This window comes from Cajanus cajan, chromosome 8 (assembly GCF_000230855.2).
Source record: "Cajanus cajan strain Asha chromosome 8, NIPB_CcT2T_4, whole genome shotgun sequence".
NCBI lineage: Eukaryota > Viridiplantae > Streptophyta > Magnoliopsida > Fabales > Fabaceae > Cajanus > Cajanus cajan.
Window position 1 is genome coordinate 45,619,465 of NC_138524.1, and position 10,000 is coordinate 45,629,464.

Genomic DNA, 10,000 nt, shown 5'->3' on the forward strand with positions numbered 1-10,000 from the left:
CTTACCCGACTCTGGTTGTAATGGCCGAAGTCGATTTTTGAATCGATTGCCTTATCCCTTTTTCCAATGTTTTGAGTAAAACATTGGTGGCGACTCCATGAACCCTCCTTTTACGAAAACCGCTAATCCATGGAGGGTCCCGCTTGGGATTAACATGGATTGGTGAGACATTTAATAAATAAATTGGATAAGATCGACAAGGTCTCAGTTTGAGAACAAGTCGTTCTAATAATCCAATACATTTTCAAAACTAAAATAAAAGCGAGCTCGACCGTCTTCGCGACCGCCGAGGCCCGTTTGGGCCGGTGGCGACAGATGGCGACTTCACTGGGGAAGCTTCGAGAGTCAGTCCCATTTAGTGACAGATTATTTTAACAAATAATAGTTAAAATTACTTTATTGCCCCTCACTTGTATGATAACATGTTTATCTATATGGCTTTAAATAACTGTTGTATGTTTAAATTCCGCAATTGTTTGAAATAAAAACTGCACACAAACCTTTGCACACAACAGTTCCCTCTATACCCGGGGGCATGAGTGATTAACCATAGGGAGTGGATGTTAGTACGGCCGGTTGTCGAATGGGTCTATAGGTGCCCGTAGACCGTTGTCGGAAAACATCACTCAAGGTGATAACCATGAACTTGAGTCCGACGGTGCGTTGGAGCTTTCCATCGACCTACGATGAGAGGAATTGGGTCCCTATAATGGGGGCACCTTGGGGGCCTTTGACCAAGTGAGAACAGTTAGAACCTCCTTGAATATGCACTTTTCTGCAGGAGACCCCTACCTCGTGATTCGCTCGTGACTGTTCGTGGATGAGTGAATTGTTTGTGTAAATGCTTATGTGCAATTGTTTGTGCATTAAAAATAAACCTCGTGATAAGGTCTAAGAATAATCCCCATGCATGAAAATACCATGACATGAGAGGAAAGACCATGTGTAAAAATATAATAAAAGTGAGGAGCATGTGCATCATTACCAATAAAGATATCATGCATCCTCATAAACCATGCATTCTAGGTTCACCAATACCTCTTGACATGAGTAAAAGAGACCCATAATTATCGAGATTCTCCGTTGAGGAGAGATCATAAGTCAAGGAGGGTAGTAACACTCTGTTTTAAAAAGGCAGCGCCTTAAAAATGGAGGGTTATCAAGCTCATGTCAAGAGCGTATTCATGAATAAACTAATTAGATTAAAAAAATTCATTTTAGAAAGTGGCTGGTCATCTCTCTGTCCTCACACGCGCAAAGAAGATCAAGAAAATGGAAGCATTGGAGGAGCAAAACAAAAAGCTCACAACCGAGCTTTCACAACTTAAAGACCAAATGGCGCAAATGATGGAACTCATGCGTCATCACAACATCCATGGATCTCATCACAGTGATCATGGGTCCCATCATGAGGGAGAGGAGGAAGGGCATGAAGAAGATCCTCCACACGCTATACCTATAGGGGCTGGAATTGTAATCAAAGAGCCCGAGGTTTCAAAAGAACAATTCCACGCCCTAGAGGATCGGTTGAGGGCTATGGAGGGGCATGATTTTGACATCAAAGATGCCGCCGACATGTGCTTAGTGAGGGACATTCAATTCCCTCCTAAATTTAAAGTGCCGGATTTTCCAAAGTACGTGGGATCGACTTGCCCCAAAAGTCATCTCACCATGTACTGTCGCAAGATGGCTGCATATGCCACAAATGAAAAACTCTTGATCCACTGCTTTCAAGAAAGCTTGGCAGAAACTGCACTCAACTGGTATATGCAGCTAAATGGAAATCTAGTACATACATGGAGGCAGTTGGCCGACGCCTTTCTCAAGCGCTATAAATACAACATCGACCTAACACCCGATAGGTCCGATCTTCAAGCCTTGAGTAAAAAGAACGATGAATCCTTCAAGGCGTACGCCCAACGTTGGAGGGAGTTGGCGGCACAGATAGAGCCCCCGCTGTCGGATAAGGAGACGGTGTCCTTATTCATCAACTCGTTGACTGGTCCCTATTACGATAAAATGATAGGGAACACAACGACACTCTTCTCGGACATCATCACCATTGGAGAAAGGGTGGAACAAGGACTAAAAAGTGGGAAGCTGGCTAAGCCTTCCCAACCATATGAAGCTAAGAAGGCCTTCGGGAAGAAGAAAGAAGGAGGAGTCAACGCTGTAACCATTTCTCCATCTTCTTCCGCTTCGAAGTCAGGCAAATCGCAAAACAACTCTGTGAAGAAGTTTGATAAACTTCCGACCACTTATAGCGATCTCCTGCCGAAGCTAGTAGAGGCGCGTCTTATAGCTTACATTCCACCAAAGAAAGTGAATCCACCTTACCCCGATTGGTACAATCCACAAGACAAATGTCTATACCATTCGGGGGCACCAGGGCATTCAACGGAGAACTGCAGAGCTCTCAAGTATAAGGTCCAAGACCTTATCGATGCTGGGTGGGTCACTTTCGATTCGACGGCGCCCGACGTAAGCAAGAATCCTCTACCGCAGCAGGAGTAGAGAGAAGGGCAAGCCATGATAGGGCCCCTCCATATTTTTTCTTTTAGGGACTCATGATCAGTACCCGAGATCATGAGGACCTTTTCATGTAAATAAAGGGTTTTGTACAGTTTTACATACATATATCAATAAAGAGGCATCTTTCACACATTATTCTCTCATTTTGTTCTATTCTCTCTCTCTCATTAATATTAATAAACTCTAAACCTAAACAGAACCAATAAATAATTATGTCTGTGATTGCTCGTTCTGACTGGGATCCGAAAGCCGAGGATGAATGGGTTGGGTTGGACAGTGATGAGGAGACCATCTCTCCGGATCTGCAAAGACTGCTAGATCAAGAAGCTCGTCTACTCCAACCATATCAAGAGAAATTGGAGACCGTAAATTTGGGGCAGGGTCAAAAGTTGCAAGAGGTCAACATTGGGACCCGTAGCAGTGATGAAATAAAAGCACAATTGATCCAACTATTGAGGGAATACAAGGACGTATTTGCATGGTCGTACCATGATATGCCCGGTTTGGACTCCAACATCGTCGAACACAAGTTGTCATTAAAAGAGGGGTTTCGACCCATTAAGCAAAAGCTTCGACGAATCAAGCCCGAATGGTCCTTAAAGATTAAGGAGGAGGTAGAAAAACAATTGGACGCGGGATTCTTGGTTGTATCCCAGTATCCCGAATGGCTGGCTAACATTGTGCCAGTCATCAAAAAGAATGGGAAGGTTAGAGTGTGTGTTGATTATAGGGATTTGAATCGTGCCAGTCCAAAGGACGATTTTCCCTTGCCCCACATCGATACACTTGTGGATCACACCGCCACAAACACACTCTATTCCTTTATGGATGGATACTCGGGGTATAATCAAATCAAGATGAATATAGAAGACCGCGAGAAAACTTCTTTCATTACACCCTGGGGCACTTTCTGCTACAGGGTGATGCCTTTTGGACTTAAAAATGCGGGTGCCACCTACCAACGAGCGATGGTGACGCTATTCCACGATATGATCCACAAAGAAATTGAAGTATACGTGGATGACATGATCGCAAAGTCAAAAGACGAGATGGACCACATCCAATATTTGAGAAAATTATTCAATCGGCTTCGTAAGTATCAGCTTAAGCTAAACCCGGCTAAGTGTACTTTCGGAGTTCGGTCGGGTAAGCTTCTCGGGTTCATCGTCAGTGAAAAAGGCATAGAGGTGGACCCCGATAAAGTAAAGGCAATAATGGAAATGCCTCCTCCTAAAACTGAGAAAGAAATTAGAAGATTCCTCGGCAGGGTGAACTACGTCGCAAGGTTCATCGCACAGTTGACTGACACGTGCAAGCCAATATTCAAGCTGTTGCGCAAAAATCATTCCGAATCTTGGGATGAGAATTGTCAACAAGCTTTCGATAAGATCAAACAGTGTTTGGCCAATCCACCAGTGTTGGTGCCACCTGTCGAGGGAAGACCATTAATCCTCTATCTAACGGTACTTGATGAGTCCATGGGAGCTGTGCTAGGACAACAAGATGAAACAAAGAAGAAAGAACAAGCCATCTACTACCTGAGCAAAAAGTTCCTTGATTATGAAACCCGCTACACGCCACTAGAAAAGACGTGCTGTGCGTTAGCATGGGCAACACAACGGCTCAGGCAGTATATGATTAGGCATACTACTTGGTTGGTTTCCAAAATGGACCCAATTAAGTACGTGTTCGACAAACCGATAATCACTGGGAAGATTGCCCGATGGCAAGTGCAATTATCAGAATTTGACATCATACATGTCACACAAAAGGCCATCAAGGGTAGTACCCTAGCTGATTACCTAGCACACGGGCCGACCAATGACTATCAATCCCTTCAGGATGATTTCCCCGATGAGGATATAATGCATTTACAACATGAAGATCCTAAGGATGATACGTGGACCATGTATTTTGATGGAGCCTCCAACATGCTTGGACAGGGGATTGGAACAGTATTAATCTCCCCACAAGGAAAGCATATCCCCTTAACGGCAAGACTCAACTTCGACTGTACAAATAACATGGCCGAATACGAGGCTTGCGCGTTAGGAATCCAAGCAGCAATCAACAATGGTATCCTAAAGCTCAAAGTATTTGGAGATTCGGCTTTAGTCATCCACCAACTGCGAGGTGAATGGGAAGTCCGAAATCCTAAGCTGATACCATATGTTGAGCATATCAAAGACTTGACACAATTCTTTCAAAATGTCGTCTTTGAATATATCCCAAGGGAGGAAAATCAGTTCGCTGACGCCCTTGCTACACTATCATCGATGTTCGCCTTGGATAAGGAGCATGAAATGCCCATCATCAATATCCGGCGGCACGATAAGCAAGCGTTCTGCCTACTGATAGATGAAGCTGTTGATGATCATCCATGGTTCCATGACATCAAACAATATCTGTCAAAAGGGGAATATCCTGATATGGCTAGCGATAATGATAAAAAGCATATTCGAAGAAGGGCCATGGGATTTCTGTTGATTGGAGGAACCCTCTACAAAAAGAATTATGACTCGGTCCTGTTGAGGTGCATAGACCAAGTCGAAGCTCAAAATGTAATCAAAGAAATACATGAGGGGGTTTTCGGTACCCATATTCCCGGGCCTGCAATGACTAAGAAAATCCTCAGAGCAGGATATTATTGGTCGACCATTGAAAGGGATTGTTACCAATACGTCCGGAAATGCCACAAGTGTCAAGCATACGCCGACAACATTCATGTCCCACCAACGCCACTCAATGTGTTGGCTTCACCATGGCCATTCGCAATGTGGGGCATGGATGTTATTGGACCCATCGAGCCAAAGGCATCCAATGGACATAGGTTCATCCTTGTGGCCATTGACTATTTCACCAAATGGGTAGAAGCGGCATCGTATGCTCATGTGACCCGAAAGGTGGTAACATCCTTCATCAGAAAGAATATCATATGCAGATACGGTATTCCCGACAAAATCATCACTGATAATGGATCCAATTTGAACAATAAGATGGTGGAAGAACTGTGCAAAGAGTTCAAAATTCAGCATCACAACTCTTCCCCATATCGACCAAAGATGAATGGGGCAGTCGAGGCAGCCAATAAGAATATCAAGAAGATAGTACAAAAGATGGTTGTCTCATTCAAAGACTGGCATGAGATGCTACCCTTCGCTCTCCATGGTTATAGGACTTCAGTACGTACATCCACAGGAGCTACTCCATTCTCCCTTGTTTATGGAATGGAGGCAGTTCTGCCGGTTGAAGTCGAGATACCTTCTCTGAGAGTAATCATGGAAGCAAAACTTTCCGAGGCAGAATGGGTTCAAAGTCGATACGACCAATTGAACCTTATCGAAGAAAAACGACTGAACGCCATATGCCATGGTCAAGCCTACCAAAGGAAGATCAAAAAGGCTTTCGACAAGAAAGTCCATCCTCGAATCTACCATGAGGGAGAGCTGGTGATGAAGAAATTGCTACCAACTCAAAAGGACAAAATCGGAAAGTGGGCCCCAAATTACGAAGGACCATACGTCGTGAAGCGAGCCTTCTCCGGAGGAGCATTGATTCTCACAGACATGGACGGAGAAGAACTTCGATACCCAGTCAACGCTGACGTGGTAAAGAAGTATTATGCTTGAAGACGTTGCTTGCATAAGCCCGCTAGGATGAAAACCCGAAAAAGGGCATCCTAGGCAAAAGTTAGGGCAAAACAAAAAGCCCGCCAGTACAAGGGTACTAGGCAAAACAAAGGCAAAATTATCCCCGCTAGGATACGTCCTAGGCAAAAGTTAGGGGCAAAAGAATAAGATGTAAAAGCAAAGCAAGCAACGGTCACTTGAATCGAAAACCAAAAGGCGGTTCAAGTGATTATCTTCTAGAAGCGAGCGTCTTGCAGCATCTACACTCCTGGCTCAGGCATCTCACCCGAAGCGATTAAGGGAACGGGAAGAGCGACAATTACAGATATAATTGTTTAAGCCAAAAATGTATAACCTACCTTGGCCAACCATTCTTCAGAAATTTCCTTCTGTATATCTTTCTGTAAAAACACTTGTGAATATCAATAAAAATATCTATTCATTTCTTTTCTCTCTTGACCATGTGATTATGCCTCTAAATTGATGTTTCAAAAATTGTACGAAACTGTCTTAATAATCGGTCAAATAAAGAAAATTGGAGGGGTTCCTATAAAATCCATAAATCTCCTGCATAAAGGCTCATAAAAATACTCCCTCGCGTCAATGACGGAAAGTCCTCCAAGAAGAAGAGGATAGGGAGAGCCACTCACTTTTCTAAATAAATGAACAAAAATAAAAAATTGTATTGCATTTGTGCATCACACACACATTAGTTGCACATTCAAAGACCTTATCATGAGGCAACCGCATAAAATAGAAAAATAGAAAATTGCTTGTGTATGACAGCAGCAAACAAAATGCAAAGATTCAGAAAATCAACAGCGTCATACAGAATAACTGAGCCTGGAGAGGCTTGTCGAAATAATACTCCTTCAAGAATAACTGAGCCTGGAGAGGCTCGCCGAAATAATACTCTCTCATAATAACTGAATTTAATTTCTTTAGCACTTTTAATTTCTGTACAGCAAAAGCCAAAAACATAAAAAAGGCAAAATACAGAAAAAGCCAAATCAGAAGAAAAGGCAAAATACAGAAAAAGCCGAAAATGAAAAAGGCAAGGATATAGAAAATCCAACAAAAAGATTGCACAGAATAACTGAGCCTGGAGAGGCTCGCCGAAATAATACTCTCTCAAAATAATTGAGCCTGGAGAGGCTCGCCGAAACAATACTCTCTGACCATACAGAATAATTGAGCCTGGAGAGGCTCGCCGAAATAATACTCTCTTAAAATAATTGAGCCTGGAGAGGCTTGCCGAAATAATACTCCTTCATCATAACTGAGCCTGGAGAGGCTTGCAGAAATAATACTCCCTCAGAATAACTAAAGCCTGGAGAGGCTTGCAGAAATAATACTTCCCAACTGTACAGAATAAATGAGCCTGGAGAGGCTCGCAGAAATAATACTCCCCCAGAGAAACCTCAGCTCGCGCTCAAAACAAATCCCCAGCGAGAACTATCAAAGCAAAATCGACAAAATTCCCAATGGAAGTACGATCTCCCGAGCAGAATATCCAAGTCAAAGGACTAAAACTTCCTCAGTGAAGATAGCTCTCCAACTCAAGTGTTGAGTGAGGCTAAGCCTGCAGAGGCTTCCTAAATAATACTCTGGGATACATAAGATCCCTCATTCCCCAATCGCCTACTCAGAGGCATCCCTGCAAAAAGAGAAAAAATCAAAAATATCAATAAGTATTCCCCAAGCGGAATCTGGCACTCAGCCAAACACTGAACTTCAAATCCCCAGTCGCCTACATAAGAGGCACTCCTTCAAAAGGAAAAAACATAAAAAGATCAATAATCATTCCCCAAGTGGAATCTGGCTCTCAGCCAATCATTGAACATCAAGGTGATATGCCTAACAGAAGAGGCTAATCAAAACCAATGACAAAATCCCCTGGCGGATAACAGCCTACACAGAGGCAACAAAATCCAAAAATTAAAAAGAGTTACCCGAATAAGGATAACCGGGATACTCCACCAACGTCCAAAGGACGTCAGCCAAACATAAGGCATTGCTCAACTCAAAGAGAGAGCATATGTGTCTACACCCCAAGGAGTTAGAAATTCCCCATGGGTACCAACTAAGCAATGCAAGTTGGGGCACAAAAACCTATGAATGACTGCACATCCCCTAGACGGATCCCTGCGTTATCCAGCCCTCAGCGGCACGAAATCAAAAACAATCGTCGAAGCAGCATCGTGGACTGTGGAGACAAAATCCAGAATCCCCAGTGGATGATCGCCTACTCAAGAGGCATCCCTACAAAAGGAGAAGAAAATCAAAAGATCAATAAACTATTCCCCAAGTGGAATTCGGCTATCAGCCAGACAATGAACATTGAGAAAATCCGCCTAACAGAAGAGGCCAATCAAAATCAATCCCCAGTGGACGATCGCCTACTCAAGAGGCATCCCTACAAAAGGAGAAGAAAATCAAAAAGATTAATAAAATTCCCCAAGCGGAATTTGGCGCCCAGCCAAACATCGAACATCAAGATTATCTGCCTAACAGAAGAGGCCAGTCAAGAAATGAATGACAGGATCCCCTAGTGGATAACAGCCTACACAGAGGCTACAAAGATCAGAAAATCAAAAGAGACACCCGAATAAGGACAACCGGGATACTCCACTTACGTCGAAAGGACGACAGCCAAGCATAAGGCATCGCTCAACTCAAAGAGAGAGCATCTGTGTCTACACCCCAAGGAGTCAGAAATTCCCCATGGGTACCAACTAAGCAATGCAAGTTGGGGCACAAAAACCTGTGAATGACTGCACATCCCCTAGACGGATCCCTGCGTTATCCAGCCCTCAGTGGCACAAAAATCAAAAACAATCGTCGAAGCAGCATCGTGGACTGTGGAGACAAAATCAACATCCAGAATCCCCAGCGGATAACAGCCTACACGGAGGCAGCAAAAATCAGAAAATCAAAAAGAGATACCCGAATAAGGATAACCGGGATACTCCACCAACGTCCAAAGGACGTCAGCCAATCATAAGGCACTGCTCATCTCAGAAAAAGCATCTTCGTGTCTGCACCCCTAAGGAATCAGAAATTCCCCAGTGGGCACCAACTACGCAATGGAAAGTTGGGACACAAGAACCTATGAGTAACTGCACATCCCCTAGACGGATCCCTGCGTTATCCAGCCCTCAATGGCACAAAAATCAAAAACAACCGTCGACGCAGCATCGTGGACTGTGGAGACAAAATCATCACAAATCCCTGGAAAGGAGATATTCACGCTACCCCGTTGTCACAAACACGGAGGTATGCAGCTTCCGGCTCGAGCAATGAGCGAAGCTATCTCTGGAAAGGAGGTACACACTGCTCACCGTCGTCACAAGGGTACTTAGCTTCCGGCTCAAACAAAGAGTGAAGCTAAGCCTGGAGAGGCGGTACTCACAGCTTCCAGCTTGGGCAGCAAGCAAAGCAAAGCCTGGAGAGGCGAAACTCACACTGCTCACCGTCGTCACAAGGGTACTTAGCTTCCGGCTCAAACAAAGAGTGAAGCTAAGCCTGGAGAGGCGGTACTCACAGCTTCCAGCTTGGGCAGCAAGCAAAGCAAAGCCTGGAGAGGCGAAACTCACACTGCTCACCGTCGTCACAAAGGTGCTTAGTTTCCGGCTCGAACAAAGAGCGAGACTAAGCCTGGAGAGGCGAAAACTCACACTGCTCACCGTCGTCGCAAAGGTGCTTAGTTTCCGGCTCGAACAAAGAGCGAAACTAAGCCTGGAGAGGCGAAACTCACACTGCTACCGTTGTCACAAGGGTACTTAGCTTCCGGCTCGAACAAAGAGTGAAGCTAAGCCTGGAGAGACAGCACTCACAGC